Below are 15205 nucleotides of genomic sequence, written 5' to 3' on the forward strand. Positions count from 1 at the left end.
GGAGGGTCAATACTGAGGGAGTGCCGCACTGTCGGAGGGGCAGTACTGAGGGAGTGCCGCACTGTCGGAGGGGCAGTACTGAGGGAGCGCCGCACTGTCGGAGGGTCAGTACTGAGGGAGCGCCGCACTGTCGGAGGGCCAGTACTGAGGGAGCGCCGCACTGTCGGAGGGCCAGTACTGAGGGAGCGCCGCACTGTCGGAGGGTCAGTGCTGAAGGAGCGCCGCACTGTCGGAGGGTCAGTACTGAGGGAGCACCGTACTGTCGGAGGGTCAGTGCTGAAGGAGCGCCGCACTGTCGGAGGGGCGGTGCTGAGGGAGCGCCGCACTGTCGGAGGGTCAGTACTGAGAGAGCGCCGCACTGTCGGAGGGTCAGTGCTGAAGGAGCGCCGCACTGTCGGAGGGGCGGTGCTGAGGGAGCGCCGCACTGTCGGAGGGGCAGTACTGAGGGAGCGCCGCACTGTCGGAGGGGCACTACAGAGGGAACGCTGCACTGTCGGAAGGGCAGTACTGAGGGAGCGCCGCACTGTCGGAGGGGCAGTACTGAGGGAGCGCCGTACTGTCGGAGGGGCAGTACTGAGGGAGCGCCGCACTGTCGGAGGGGCACTACAGAGGGAACGCTGCACTGTCGGAAGGGCAGTACTGAGGGAGCGCCGCACTGTCGGAGGGGCAGTACTGAGGGAGCGCCGCACTGTCGGAGGGACAGTGCTGAGGGAGCGCTGCACTGTCGGAGGGGCAGTACTGAGGGAGCGCCGCATTGTCGGAGGGGCAGTACTGAGGGAGCGCCGCACTGTCGGAGGGGCAGTACTGAGGGAGCGCCGCACTGTCGGAGGGGCAGTACTGAGGGAGCGCCGCACTGTCGGAGGGGCAGTACTGAGGGAGCGCCGCACTGTCGGAGGGACAGTACTGAGGGAGCGCCGCACTGTCGGAGGGACAGTACTGAGGGAGCGCCGCACTGTCGGAGGGGCAGTACTGAGGGAGTGCTGCACTGTCGGAGGGGCAGTCCTGAGGGAGTGCCGCACTGTCGGAGGGGCAGTACTGAGGGAGCGCCGCACTGTCGGAGGGTCAATACTGGGGCAGTGCCGCAATGTTGGAGGGGCAGTACTGAGGGAGCGCCGCACTGTCGGAGGGTCAGTGCTGAAGGAGCGCCGCACTGTCGGAGGGTCAGTACTGAGGGAGCGCCGCACTGTCGGAGGGTCAGTGCTGAAGGAGCGCCGCACTGTCGGAGGGGCGGTACTGAGGGAGCGCCGCACTGTCGGAGGGGCAGTACTGAGGGAGCGCCGTACTGTCGGAGGGGCAGTACTGAGGGAGCGCCGCACTGTCGGAGGGGCACTACTGAGGGAACGCTGCACTGTCGGAAGGGCAGTTCTGAGGGAGCGCCGCACTGTCGGAGGGGCAGTACTGAGGGAGCGCCGCACTGTCGGAGGGGCAGTACTGAGGGAGCGCCGCACTGTCGGAGGGGCAGTACTGAGGGAGCGCCGCACTGTCGGAGGGGCACTACTGAGGGAGTGCCGCACTGTCGGAGGGACAGTACTGAGGGAGCGCCGCACTGTCGGAGGGACAGTACTGAGGGAGCGCCGCACTGTCGGAGGGACAGTACTGAGGGAGCGCCGCACTGTCGGAGGGTCAGTACTGAGGGAGCGCCGCACTGTCGGAGGGTCAGTCCTGAGGGAGCGCCGCACTGTCGGAGGGGCAGTACTGAGGGAGTGCCGCACTGTTGGAGGGGCAGTACTGAGGGAGTGCCGCACTGTTGGAGGGACAGCACTGAGGGAGCGCCGCACTGTCGGAGGGGCAGTACTGAGGGAGTGACGCACTGTCGGAGGGGCAGTGCTGAGGGAGTGCCGCACTGTCGGAGGGGCAGTACTGAGGGAGTGCCGCACTGTCGGAGGGGCAGTACTGAGGGAGCGCCGCACTGTCGGAGGGTCAATACTGAGGGAGTGCCGCACTGTCGGAGGGGCAGTACTGAGGGAGCGCTGCACTGTCGGAGGGGCAGTACTGAGGGAGTGCCGCACTGTCGGAGGGTCAATACTGAGGGAGTGCCGCACTGTCGGAGGGGCAGTACTGAGGGAGCGCCGCACTGTCGGAGGGGCAGTACTGAGGGAGCGCTGCACTGTCGGAGGGGCAGAAGTGAGGGAGCGCCGTACTGTCGGAGGGGCAGTACTGAGGGAGCGCCGCACTGTCGGAGGGGCAGTACTGAGGGAGCGCCGCACTGTCGGAGGGGCAGTACTGAGGGAGCGCCGCACTGTCGGAGGGGCAGTACTGAGGGAGCGCCGCACTGTCGGAGGGGCAGTACTGAGGGAGCGCCGCACTGTCGGAGGGACAGTACTGAGGGAGCGCCGCACTGTCGGAGGGGCAGTACTGAGGGAGTGCCGCACTGTCGGAGGGTCAATACTGAGGGAGTGCCGCACTGTCGGAGGGGCAGTACTGAGGGAGCGCCGCACTGTCAGAGGGGCAGTACTGAGGGAGCGCCGCACTGTCGGAGGGTCAATACTGAGGGAGTGCCGCACTGTCGGAGGGACAGTACTGAGGGAGCGCCGCACTGTCGGAGGGTCAATACTGACGGAGTGCCGCACTGTCGGAGGGTCAGTACTGAGGGAGTGCCGCACTGTCGGAGGGGCAGTACTGAGGGAGCGCCGCACTGTCAGAGGGTCAGTGCTGAAGGAGCGCCGCACTGTCGGAGGGGCAGTACTGAGGGAGTGCCGCACTGTCGGAGGGGCAGTACTGAGGGAGCGCCGCACTGTCGGAGGGCCAGTACTGAGGGAGCGCCGCACTGTCGGAGGGTCAGTACTGAGGGAGCGCCGCACTGTCGGAGGGGCAGTACTGAGGGAGTGCCGCACTGTCGGAGGGGCAGTACTGAGGGAGCGCCGCACTGTCGGAGGGGCAGTACTGAGGGAGTGCCGCACTGTCGGAGGGGCAGTACTGAGGGAGCGCCGCACTGTCGGAGGGTCAGTACTGAGGGAGCGCCGCACTGTCGGAGGGGCAGTACTGAGGGAGTGACGCACTGTCGGAGGGTCAGTACTGAGGGAGTGCCGCACTGTCGGAGGGGCAGTACTGAGGGAGTGACGCACTGTCGGAGGGGCAGTACTGAGGGAGTGCCGCACTGTCGGAGGGTCAATATTGAGGGAGTGCCGCACTGTCGGAGGCGCAGTACTTAGGGAGCGACGCACTGTCGGAAGGTCAATACTGAGGGAGTGCCGCACTGTCGGAGGGGCAGTACTGAGGGAGTGCCGCACTGTCGGAGGGTCAATACTGACGGAGTGCCGCACTGTCGGAGGGGCAGTACTGAGGGAGTGCCGCACTGTCGGAGGGGCAGTACTGAGGGAGTGCCGCACTGTCGGAGGGTCAGTACTGAGGGAGTGCCGCACTGTCGGAGGGGCAGTACTGAGGGAGCGCCGCACTGTCGGAGGGGCAGTACTGAGGGAGCGCCGCACTGTCGGAGGGGCAGTACTGAGGGAGCGCCGCACTGTCGGAGGGACAGTACTGAGGGAGCGCCGCACTGTCGGAGGGACAGTACTGAGGGAGCGCCGCACTGTCGGAGGGACAGTACTGAGGGAGCGCCGAACTGTCGGAGGGGCAGTACTGAGGGAGCGCCGCACTGTCGGAGGGACAGTACTGAGGGAGCGCCGCACTGTCGGAGGGACAGTACTGAGGGAGCGCCGCACTGTCGGAGGGACAGTACTGAGGGAGCGCCGCACTGTCGGAGGGACAGTACTGAGGGAGCGCCGAACTGTCGGAGGGGCAGTACTGAGGGAGCGCCGAACTGTCGGAGGGGCAGTACTGAGGGAGCGCCGCACTGTCGGCGGGTCAGTACTGAGGGAGCGCCGCACTGTCGGAGGGGCAGTACTGAGGGAGTGCTGCACTGTCGGAGGGGCAGTACTGAGGGAGTGCCGCACTGTCGGAGGGGCAGTACTGAGGGAGTGACGCACTGTCGGAGGGGCAGTACTGAGGGAGTGCCGCACTGTCGGAGGGGCAGTACTGAGGGAGTGCCGCACTGTCGGAGGGGCAGTACTGAGGGAGCGCCACACTGTCGGAGGGTCAATACTGAGGCAGTGCCGCACTGTCGGAGGGTCAGTACTGAGGGAGCGCCGCACTGTCGGAGGGTCAGTACTGAGGGAGCGCCGCACTGTCGGAGGGTCAGTACTGAGGGAGCGCCGCACTGTCGGAGGGGCAGTACTGAGGGAGCGCTGCACTGTCGGAGGGGCAGTACTGAGTGAGCGCCGCACTGTCGGAGGGGCAGTACTGAGGGAGCGCCGCACTGTCGGAGGGTCAGTACTGAGGGAGCGCCGCACTGTCGGAGGGGCAGTACTGAGGGAGTGCCGCACTGTCGGAGGGGCAGTACTGAGGGAGCGCCGCACTGTCGGAGGGTCAATACTGAGGGAGTGCCGCACTGTCGGAGGGGCAGTACTGAGGGAGCGCTGCACTGTCGGAGGGGCAGTACTGAGGGAGCGCTGCACTGTCGGAGGGTCAGTACTGAGGGAGCGCCGCACTGTCGGAGGGGCAGTACTGAGGGAGCGCCGCACTGTCGGAGGGTCAAATACTGAGGGAGCGCTGCACTGTCGGAGGGGCAGTACTGAGGGAGCGCTGCACTGTCGGAGGGGCAGTACTGAGGGAGCGCCGCACTGTCGGAGGGTCAAATACTGAGGGAGCGCCGCACTGTCGGAGGGTCAAATACTGAGGGAGCGCTGCACTGTCGGAGGGGCAGTACTGAGGGAGCGCCGCACTGTCGGAGGGTCAGTACTGAGGGAGCGCCGCACTGTCGGAGGGGCAGTACTGAGGGAGCGCCGCACTGTCGGAGGGGCAGTACTGAGGGAGCGCCGCACTGTCGGAGGGGCAGTACTGAGGGAGCGCTGCACTGTCGGAGGGGCAGTACTGAGGGAGTGCCGCACTGTCGGAGGGTCAAATACTGAGGGAGTGCCGCACTGTCGGAGGGTCAAATACTGAGGGAGCGCCGCACTGTCGGAGGGTCAGTACTGAGGGAGTGCCGCACTGTCGGAGGGGCAGTACTGAGGGAGCGCCGCACTGTCGGAAGGTCAATACTGAGGGAGTGCCGCACTGTCGGAGGGGCAGTACTGAGGGAGCGCTGCACTGTCGGAGGGGCAGTACTGAGGGAGCGCCGTACTGTCGGAGGGGCAGTGCTGAGGGAGCACCGCTCTGTCGGAGGGACAGTACTGAGGGAGGGACGCACTGTCGGAGGGGCAGTACTGAGGGAGCGCCGCACTGTCGGAGGGACAGTACTGAGGGAGGGACGCACTGTCGGAGGGGCAGTACTGAGGGAGCGCCGCACTGTCGGAGGGGCAGTACTGAGGGAGTGCCGCAATGTCGGAGGGACAGTACTGAGGGAGCGCCGCACTGTCGGAGGGACAGTACTGAGGGAGCGCCGCACTGTCGGAGGGACAGTACTGAGGGAGCGCCGCACTGTCGGAGGGGCAGTACTGAGGGAGCGCCGCACTGTCGGAGGGTCAGTACTGAGGGAGCGCCGCACTGTCGGAGGGGCAGTACTGAGGGAGTGCTGCACTGTCGGAGGGTTAGTACAGAGGGAGCGCAGTATTGTCGGAGGGTCAGTGCTGAAGGAGCGCCGCACTGTCGGAGGGTCAGTACTGAGGGAGCGCCGCACTGTCGGAGGGTCAGTGCTGAAGGAGCGCCGCACTGTCGGAGGGGCAGTACTGAGGGAGCGCCGCACTGTCGGAGGGGCAGTACTGAGGGAGCGCCGTACTGTCGGAGGGGCAGTACTGAGGGAGCGCCGCACTGTCGGAGGGGCACTACAGAGGGAACGCCGCACTGTCGGAAGGGCAGTGCTGAGGGAGCGCCGCACTGTCGGAGGGGCAGTACTGAGGGAGCGCCGCACTGTCGGAGGGACAGTGCTGAGGGAGCGCTGCACTGTCGGAGGGGCAGTACTGAGGGAGCGCCGCATTGTCGGAGGGGCAGTACTGAGGGAGCGCCGCACTGTCGGAGGGGCAGTACTGAGGGAGCGCCGCACTGTCGGAGGGGCAGTACTGAGGGAGCGCCGCACTGTCGGAGGGGCAGTACTGAGGGAGTGCCGCACTGTCGGAGGGACAGTACTGAGGGAGCGCCGCACTGTCGGAGGGACAGTACTGAGGGAGCGCCGCACTGTCGGAGGGGCAGTACTGAGGGAGTGCTGCACTGTCGGAGGGGCAGTCCTGAGGGAGTGCCGCACTGTCGGAGGGGCAGTACTGAGGGAGCGCCGCACTGTCGGAGGGTCAATACTGGGGCAGTGCCGCACTGTTGGAGGGGCAGTACTGAGGGAGCGCCGCACTGTCGGAGGGTCAGTGCTGAAGGAGCGCCGCACTGTCGGAGGGTCAGTACTGAGGGAGCGCCGCACTGTCGGAGGGGCAGTGCTGAAGGAGCGCCGCACTGTCGGAGGGGCAGTGCTGAAGGAGCGCCGCACTGTCGGAGGGGCGGTGCTGAGGGATCGCCGCACTGTCGGAGGGGCAGTACTGAGGGAGCGCCGCACTGTCGGAGGGGCAGTACTGAGGGAGCGCCGTACTGTCGGAGGGGCAGTACTGAGGGAGCGCCGCACTGTCGGAGGGGCACTACTGAGGGAACGCTGCACTGTCGGAAGGGCAGTTCTGAGGGAGCGCCGCACTGTCGGAGGGGCAGTACTGAGGGAGCGCCGCACTGTCGGAGGGGCAGTACTGAGGGAGCGCCGCACTGTCGGAGGGGCACTACTGAGGGAGTGCCGCACTGTCGGAGGGACAGTACTGAGGGAGCGCCGCACTGTCGGAGGGACAGTACTGAGGGAGCGCCGCACTGTCGGAGGGACAGTACTGAGGGAGCGCCGCACTGTCGGAGGGTCAGTACTGAGGGAGCGCCGCACTGTCGGAGGGTCAGTCCTGAGGGAGCGCCGCACTGTCGGAGGGGCAGTACTGAGGGAGTGCCGCACTGTTGGAGGGGCAGTACTGAGGGAGTGCCGCACTGTTGGAGGGACAGCACTGAGGGAGCTCCGCACTGTCGGAGGGGCAGTACTGAGGGAGTGACGCACTGTCGGAGGGGCAGTGCTGAGGGAGTGCCGCACTGTCGGAGGGGCAGTACTGAGGGAGTGCCGCACTGTCGGAGGGGCAGTACTGAGGGAGCGCCGCACTGTCGGAGGGTCAATACTGAGGGAGTGCCGCACTGTCAGAGGGGCAGTACTGAGGGAGCGCTGCACTGTCGGAGGGGCAGTACTGAGGGAGTGCCGCACTGTCGGAGGGTCAATACTGAGGGAGTGCCGCACTGTCGGAGGGGCAGTACTGAGGGAGCGCCGCACTGTCGGAGGGACAGTACTGAGGGAGCGCCGCACTGTCGGAGGGACAGTACTGAGGGAGTGCCGCACTGTCGGAGGGGCAGTACTGAGGGAGCGCTGCACTGTCGGAGGGGCAGAAGTGAGGGAGCGCTGCACTGTCGGAGGGGCAGTACTGAGGGAGCGCCGCACTGTCGGAGGGACAGTACTGAGGGAGGGACGCACTGTCGGAGGGGCAGTACTGAGGGAGCGCCGCACTGTCGGAGGGACAGTACTGAGGGAGTGCCGCACTGTCGGAGGGACAGTACTGAGGGAGCGCCGCACTGTCGGAGGGACAGTACTGAGGGAGGGACGCACTGTCGGAGGGGCAGTACTGAGGGAGCGCCGCACTGTCGGAGGGACAGTACTGAGGGAGCGCCGCACTGTCGGAGGGACAGTACTGAGGGAGGGACGCACTGTCGGAGGGGCAGTACTGAGGGAGCGCCGCACTGTCGGAGGGACAGTACTGAGGGAGCGCCGCACTGTCGGAGGGACAGTACTGAGGGAGCGCCGCACTGTCGGAGGGACAGTACTGAGGGAGCACCGCACTGTCGGAGGGGCAGTACTGAGGGAGTGCCGCACTGTCGGAGGGGCAGTACTGAGGGAGCGCCGCACTGTCGGAGGTTCAATACTGACGGAGTGCCGCACTGTCGGAGGGGCAGTACTGAGGGAGTGCCGCACTGTCGGAGGGGCAGTACTGAGGGAGTGCCGCACTGTCGGAGGGGCATTACTGAGGGAGCGCCGCACTGTCGGAGGGTCAATACTGAGGGAGTGCCGCACTGTCGGAGGGACAGTACTGAGGGAGCGCCGCACTGTCGGAGGGACAGTACTGAGGGAGCGCCGCACTGTCGGAGGGACAGTACTGTGTGAGCGCCGAACTGTCGGAGGGGCAGTACTGAGGGAGCGCCGCACTGTCGGAGGGTCAGTACTGAGGGAGCGCCGCACTGTCGGAGGGGCAGTACTGAGGGAGTGCTGCACTGTCGGAGGGGCAGTACTGAGGGAGTGCCGCACTGTCGGAGGGGCAGTACTGAGGGAGCGCCGCACTGTCGGAGGGTCAGTGCTGAAGGAGCGCCGCACTGTCGGAGGGTCAGTACTGAGGGAGCGCCGTACTGTCGGAGGGTCAGTGCTGAAGGAGCGCCGCACTGTCGGAGGGTCAGTACTGAGGGAGCGCCGCACTGTCGGAGGGTCAGTGCTGAAGGAGCGCCGCACTGTCGGAGGGGCAGTACTGAGGGAGCGCCGCACTGTCGGAGGGGCAGTACTGAGGGAGCGCCGTACTGTCGGAGGGGCAGTACTGAGGGAGCGCCGCACTGTCGGAGGGGCACTACTGAGGGAACGCTGCACTGTCGGAAGGGCAGTACTGAGGGAGCGCCGCACTGTCGGAGGGGCAGTACTGAGGGAGCGCCGCACTGTCGGAGGGACAGTGCTGAGGGAGCGCTGCACTGTCGGAGGGGCAGTACTGAGGGAGCGCCGCATTGTCGGAGGGGCAGTACTGAGGGAGCGCCGCACTGTCGGAGGGGCAGTACTGAGGGAGCGCCGCACTGTCGCAGGGGCAGTACTGAGGGAGCGCCGCACTGTCGGAGGGGCAGTACTGAGGGAGCGCCGCACTGTCGGAGGGACAGTACTGAGGGAGCGCCGCACTGTCGGAGGGACAGTACTGAGGGAGCGCCGCACTGTCGGAGGGGCAGTACTGAGGGAGTGCTGCACTGTCGGAGGGGCAGTCCTGAGGGAGTGCCGCACTGTCGGAGGGGCAGTACTGAGGGAGCGCCGCACTGTCGGAGGGTCAATACTGGGGCAGTGCCGCACTGTTGGAGGGGCAGTACTGAGGGAGCGCCGCACTGTCGGAGGGGCAGTACTGAGGGAGCGCCGCACTGTCGGAGGGTCAGTACTGAGGGAGCGCCGCACTGTCGGAGGGTCAGTGCTGAAGGAGCGCCGCACTGTCGGAGGGGCGGTGCTGAGGGAGCGCCGCACAGTCGGAGGGTCATTGCTGAAGGAGCGCCGCACTGTCGGAGGGGCGGTGCTGAGGGAGCGCCGCACTGTCGGAGGGGCAGTACTGAGGGAGCGCCGCACTGTCGGAGGGGCAGTACTGAGGGAGCGCCGTACTGTCGGAGGGGCAGTACTGAGGGAGCGCCGCACTGTCGGAGGGGCACTACTGAGGGGACGCTGCACTGTCGGAAGGGCAGTTCTGAGGGAGCGCCGCACTGTCGGAGGGGCAGTACTGAGGGAGCGCCGCACTGTCGGAGGGGCAGTACTGAGGGAGCGCCGCACTGTCGGAGGGGCACTACTGAGGGAGTGCCGCACTGTCGGAGGGACAGTACTGAGGGAGCGCCGCACTGTCGGAGGGACAGTACTGAGGGAGCGCCGCACTGTCGGAGGGACAGCACTGAGGGAGCGCAGCACTGTCGGAGGGGCAGTACTGAGGGAGTGACGCACTGTCGGAGGGGCAGTACTGAGGGAGTGCCGCACTGTCGGAGGGGCAGTACTGAGGGAGTGCCGCACTGTCGGTGGGGCAGTACTGAGGGAGCGCCGCACTGTCGGAGGGTCAATACTGAGGGAGTGCCGCACTGTCGGAGGGGCAGTACTGAGGGAGCGCTGCACTGTCGGAGGGGCAGTACTGAGGGAGTGCCGCACTGTCGGAGGGTCAATACTGAGGGAGTGCCGCACTGTCGGAGGGGCAGTACTGAGGGAGCGCCGCACTGTCGGAGGGTCAATACTGAGGGAGTGCCGCACTGTCGGAGGTGCAGTACTGAGGGAGCGCTGCACTGTCGGAGGGGCAGTAGTGAGGGAGCGCCGTACTGTCGGAGGGGCAGTACTGAGGGAGCGCCGCACTGTCGGAGGGGCACTCCTGAGGGAGCGCTGCACTGTCGGAAGGGCAGTACTGAGGGAGCGACGCACTGTCGGAGGGACAGTACTGAGGGAGGGACGCACTGTCGGAGGGGCAGTACTGAGGGAGCGCCGCACTGTCGGAGGGGCAGTACTGAGGGAGGGCCGCAATGTCGGAGGGACAGTACTGAGGGAGCGCCGCACTGTCGGAGGGACAGTACTGAGGGAGCGCCGCACTATCGGAGGGACAGTACTGAGGGAGCGCCGCACTGTCGGAGGGGCAGTACTGAGGGAGCGCCGCACTGTCGGAGGGGCAGTACTGAGGGAGCGTCGCACTGTCAGAGGGGCAGTACTGAGGGAGCGCCGCACTGTCGGAGGGTCAGTACTGAGGGAGCGCCGCACTGTCGGAGGGGCAGTACTGAGGGAGTGCTGCACTGTCGGAGGGGCAGTACTGAGGGAGTGCCGCACTGTCGGAGGGGCAGTACTGAGGGAGCACCGCACTGTCGGAGGGTCAATACTGAGGGAGTGCCGCACTGTCGGAGGGGCAGTACTGAGGGAGTGCCGCACTGTCGGAGGGGCAGTACTGAGGGAGCGCCGCACTGTCGGAGGGGCAGTACTGAGGGAGCACCGCACTGTCGGAGGGCCAGGACTGAGGGAGCGCCGCACTGTCGGAGGGGCAGTACTGAGGGAGCGCCGCACTGTCGGAGGGGCAGTACTGAGGGAGTGCCGCACTGTCGGATGGGCAGTACTGAGGGAGCGCCGCACTGTTGGAGGGTCAGTACTGAGGGAGCGCCGCACTGTCGGAGGGGCAGTACTGAGGGAGCGCCGCACTGTCGGAGGGGCAGTACTGAGGGAGCGCCGCACTGTCGGAGGAGCAGTACTGAGGGAGTGCCGCACAGTCGGAGGGGCAGTACTGAGGAAGCGCCGCACTGTCGGAGGTGCAGTACTGAGGGAGTGCCGCACTGACGGAGGGACAGTACTGAGGGAGCGCCGCACTGTCGGAGGGGCAGTACTGAGGGAGTGCCGCACTGTCGGAGGGTCAGTACTGAGGGAGCGCCGCACTGTCGGAGGGGCAGTTCTGAGGGAGCGCCGCACTGTCTGAGGGGCAGTACTGAGGGAGTGCCGCACTGTCGGAGGGAGAGTACTGAGGGAGCGCCGCACTGTCGGAGGGACAGCACTGAGGGAGCGCCGCACTGTCGGAGGGACAGTACTGAGGGAGCGCCGCACTGTCGGAGGGGCAGTACTGAGGGAGCGCCGCACTGTCGGAGGTTCAGTTCTGAGGGAGCGCCGCACTGTCGGAGGGGCAGTACTGAGGGAGTGCCGTACTGTCGGAGGGGCAGTACTGAGGGAGCGCCGCACTGTCGGAGGGGCAGTACTGAGGGAGCGCCGTACTGTCGGAGGGGCAGTACTGAGGGAGCGCCGCACTGTCGGAGGGGCACTCCTGAGGGAGCGCTGCACTGTCGGAACGGCAGTACTGAGGGAGCGCCGCACTGTCGGAGGGGCAGTACTGAGGGCGGGATGCACTGTCGGAGGGGCAGTACTGAGGGAGCGCCGCACTGTCGGAGGGGCAGTACTGAGGGAGTGCCGCACTGTCGGAGGGACAGTACTGAGGGAGCGCCGCACTGTCGGAGGGACAGTACTGAGGGAGCGCCGCACTGTCGGAGGGGCAGTACTGAGGGAGTGCTGCACTGTCGGAGGGGCAGTACTGAGGGAGTGCCGCACTGTCGGAGGGGCAGTACTGAGGGAGCGCAGCACTGTCGGAGGGTCAATACTGAGGCAGTGCCGCACTGTCGGAGGGGCAGTACTGAGGGTTCGCTGCACTGTCGGAGGGTCAGTGCTGAAGGAGCGCCGCACTGTCGGAGGGTCAGTACTGAGGGAGCGCCGCACTGTCGGAGGGTCAGTGCTGAAGGAGCGCCGCACTGTCGGAGGGTCAGTACTGAGGGAGCGCCGCACTGTCGGAGGGTCAGTGCTGAAGGAGCGCCGCACTGTCGGAGGGGCGGTGCTGAGGGAGCGCCGCACTGTCGGAGGGGCAGTACTGAGGGAGCGCCGCACTGTCAGAGGGGCAGTACTGAGGGAGCGCCGTACTGTCGGAGGGGCAGTACTGAGGGAGCGCCACACTGTCGGAGGGGCACTACTGAGGGAACGCTGCACTTTCGGAAGGGCAGTACTGAGGGAGCGCCGCACTGTCGGAGGGGCAGTACTGAGGGAGCGCCGCACTGTCGGAGGGGCAGTACTGAGTGAGCGCCGCACTGTCGGAGGGGCAGTACTGAGGGAGTGCCGCACTGTCGGAGAGCAGTGCTGAGGGAGCGCCGCACTGTCGGAGGGACAGTACTGAGGGAGCGCCGCACTGTCGGAGGGGCAGTACTGAGGGAGCGCCGCACTGTCGGAGGGGCAGTACTGAGGGAGTGCCGCACTGTCGGAGGGGCAGTACTGAGGGAGCGCCGCACTGTCGGAGGGACAGTACTGAGGGAGCGCCGCACTGTCGGAGGGTCAGTACTGAGGGAGTGCCGCACTGTCGGAGGGGCAGTACTGAGGGAGTGCCGCACTGTCGGAGGGGCAGTACTGAGGGAGCGCCGCACTGTCGGAGGGTCAATACTGAGGGAGTGCCGCACTGTCGGAGGGGCAGTACTGAGGGAGTGCCGCACTGTCGGAGGGGCAGTACTGAGGGAGTGCCGCACTGTCGGAGGGGCATTACTGAGGGAGCGCCGCACTGTTGGAGGGTCAATACTGAGGGAGTGCCGCACTGTCGGAGGGGCAGGACTGAGGGAGCGCCGCACTGTCGGAGGGTCAGTACTGAGGGAGCGCCGCACTGTCGGAGGGGCAGTACTGAGGGAGTGCTGCACTGTCGGAGGGGCAGTACTGAGGGAGTGCCGCACTGTCGGAGGGGCAGTACTGAGGGAGCGCCGCACTGTCGGAGGGGCAGTACTGAGGGAGTGCCGCACTGTCGGAGGGGCTGTACTGAGTGAGTGCCGCACTGTCGGAGGGGCAGTACTGAGGGAGCGCCGCACTGTCGGAGGGTCAATACTGAGGGAGCGCCGCACTGTCGGAGGGGCAGTACTGAGGGAGTGCCGCACTGTCGGAGGGGCAGTACTGAGGGAGCGCCGCACTGTCGGAGGGGCAGTACTGAGGGAGCACCACACTGTCGGAGGGCCAGTATTGAGGGAGCGCCGCACTGTCGGAGGGGCAGTACTGAGGGAGCGCCGCACTGTCGGAGGGGCAGTACTGAGGGAGCGCCGCACTGTCGGATGGGCAGTACTGAGGGAGCGCCGCACTGTCGGAGGTTCAGTACTGAGGGAGCGCCACACTGTCGGAGGGGCAGTACTGAGGGAGCGCCGCACTGTCGGAGGGGCAGTACTGAGGGAGTGCCGCACTGTCGGAGGTGCAGTACTGAGGGAGTGCCGCACAATCGGAGGGGCAGTACTGAGGGAGCGCCGCACTGTCGGAGGTGCAGTACTGAGGGAGTGCCGCACTGACGGAGGGACAGTACTGAGGGAGCGCCGCACTGTCGGAGGGGCAGTACTGAGGGAGCGCCGCACTGTCGGAGGGGCAGTACTGAGGGAGTGCCGCACTGTCGGAGGATCAGTACTGAGGGAGCGCCGCACTGTCGGAGGGGCAGTACTGAGGGACGCCGCACTGTCTGAGGGGCAGTACTGAGGGAGTGCCGCACTGTCGGCGGGAGAGTACTGAGGGAGCGCCGCAGTGTCGGAGGGACACTACTGAGGGAGCGCCGCACTGTCGGAGGGAAAGTATTGAGGGAGCGCCGCACTGTCGGAGGGGCAGTACTGAGGGAGCGCCGCACTGTCGGAGGGTCAGTACTGAGGGAGCGCCGCACTGTCGGAGGGGCAGTACTGAGGGAGCGCCGTACTGTCGGAGGGGCAGTACTGAGGGAGCGCCGCACTGTCGGAGGGGCAGTACTGAGGGAGCGCCGTACTGTCGGAGGGGCAGTACTGAGGGAGCGCCGCACTGTCGGAGGGGCACTCCTGAGGGAGCGCTGCACTGTCGGAAGGGCAGTACTGAGGGAGCGCCGCACTGTCGGAGGGGCAGTACTGAGGGAGGGACGCACTGTCGGAGGGGCAGTACTGAGGGAGCGCCGCACTGTCGGAGGGGCAGTACTGAGGGAGTGCCGCACTGTCGGAGGGACAGTACTGAGGGAGCGCCGCACTGTCGGAGGGACAGTACTGAGGGAGCGTCGCACTGTCGGAGGGACAGTACTGAGGGAGCGCCGCATTGTCAGAGAGGCAGTACTGAGGGAGCACCGCACTGTCGGAGGGTCAGTACTGAGGGAGCGCCACACGGTCGGAGGGGCAGTACTGAGGGAGCGCCGCACTGTCGGAGGGGCAGTACTGAGGGAGCGCCGCACTGTCGGAGGGGCAGTGCTGAGGGAGTGCCGCACAGTCGGAGGGGCAGTACTGAGGGAGCGCCGCACTGTCGGAGGTGCAGTACTGAGGGAGTGCCGCACTGACGGAGGGACAGTACTGAGGGAGCGCCGCACTCTCGGAGGGTCAGTACTGAGGGAGCGCCGCACTGTCGGAGGGGCAGTACAGAGGGAGTGCCGCACTGTCGGAGGGGCAGTACTGAGGGAGTGCCGCACTGTCGGAGGGGCAGTACTGAGGGAGTGCCGCACTGTCGGAGGGGCAGTACTGAGGGAGCGCCGCACTGTCGGAGGGGCAGTACTGAGGGAGTGCCGCACTGTCTGAGGGGCAGTACTGAGGGAGCGCCGCACTGTCGGAGGGCCAGTAATGAGGGAGCGCCGCACTGTCGGCGGGTCAGTACTGAGGGAGTGCTGCACTGTCGGAGGGGCAGTACTGAGGGAGTGCCGCACTGTCGGAGGGGCAGTACTGAGGGAGCGCCGCACTGTCGGAGGGTCAATACTGAGGGAGCGCCGCACTGTCGGAGGGGCAGTACTGAGGGAGCGCCGCACTGTCGGAGGGTCAATACTGAGGGAGCGCCGCACTGTCGGAGGGGCAGTACTGAGGGAGCGCCGCACTGTCGGAGGGTCAATACTGAGGGAGCGCCGCACTGTCGGAGGGTCAATACTGAGGGAGCGCCGCACTGTCGGAGGGTCAGTACTGAGGGAGCGCCGCACTGTCGGAGGGTCAATACTGAGGGAGC

Source organism: Somniosus microcephalus, chromosome 12, assembly GCF_052327205.1.
Source record: "Somniosus microcephalus isolate GS21.2 chromosome 12, FLI_Smic_1.0, whole genome shotgun sequence".
In the NCBI taxonomy this organism is placed as follows: Eukaryota; Metazoa; Chordata; class Chondrichthyes; order Squaliformes; family Somniosidae; genus Somniosus; species Somniosus microcephalus.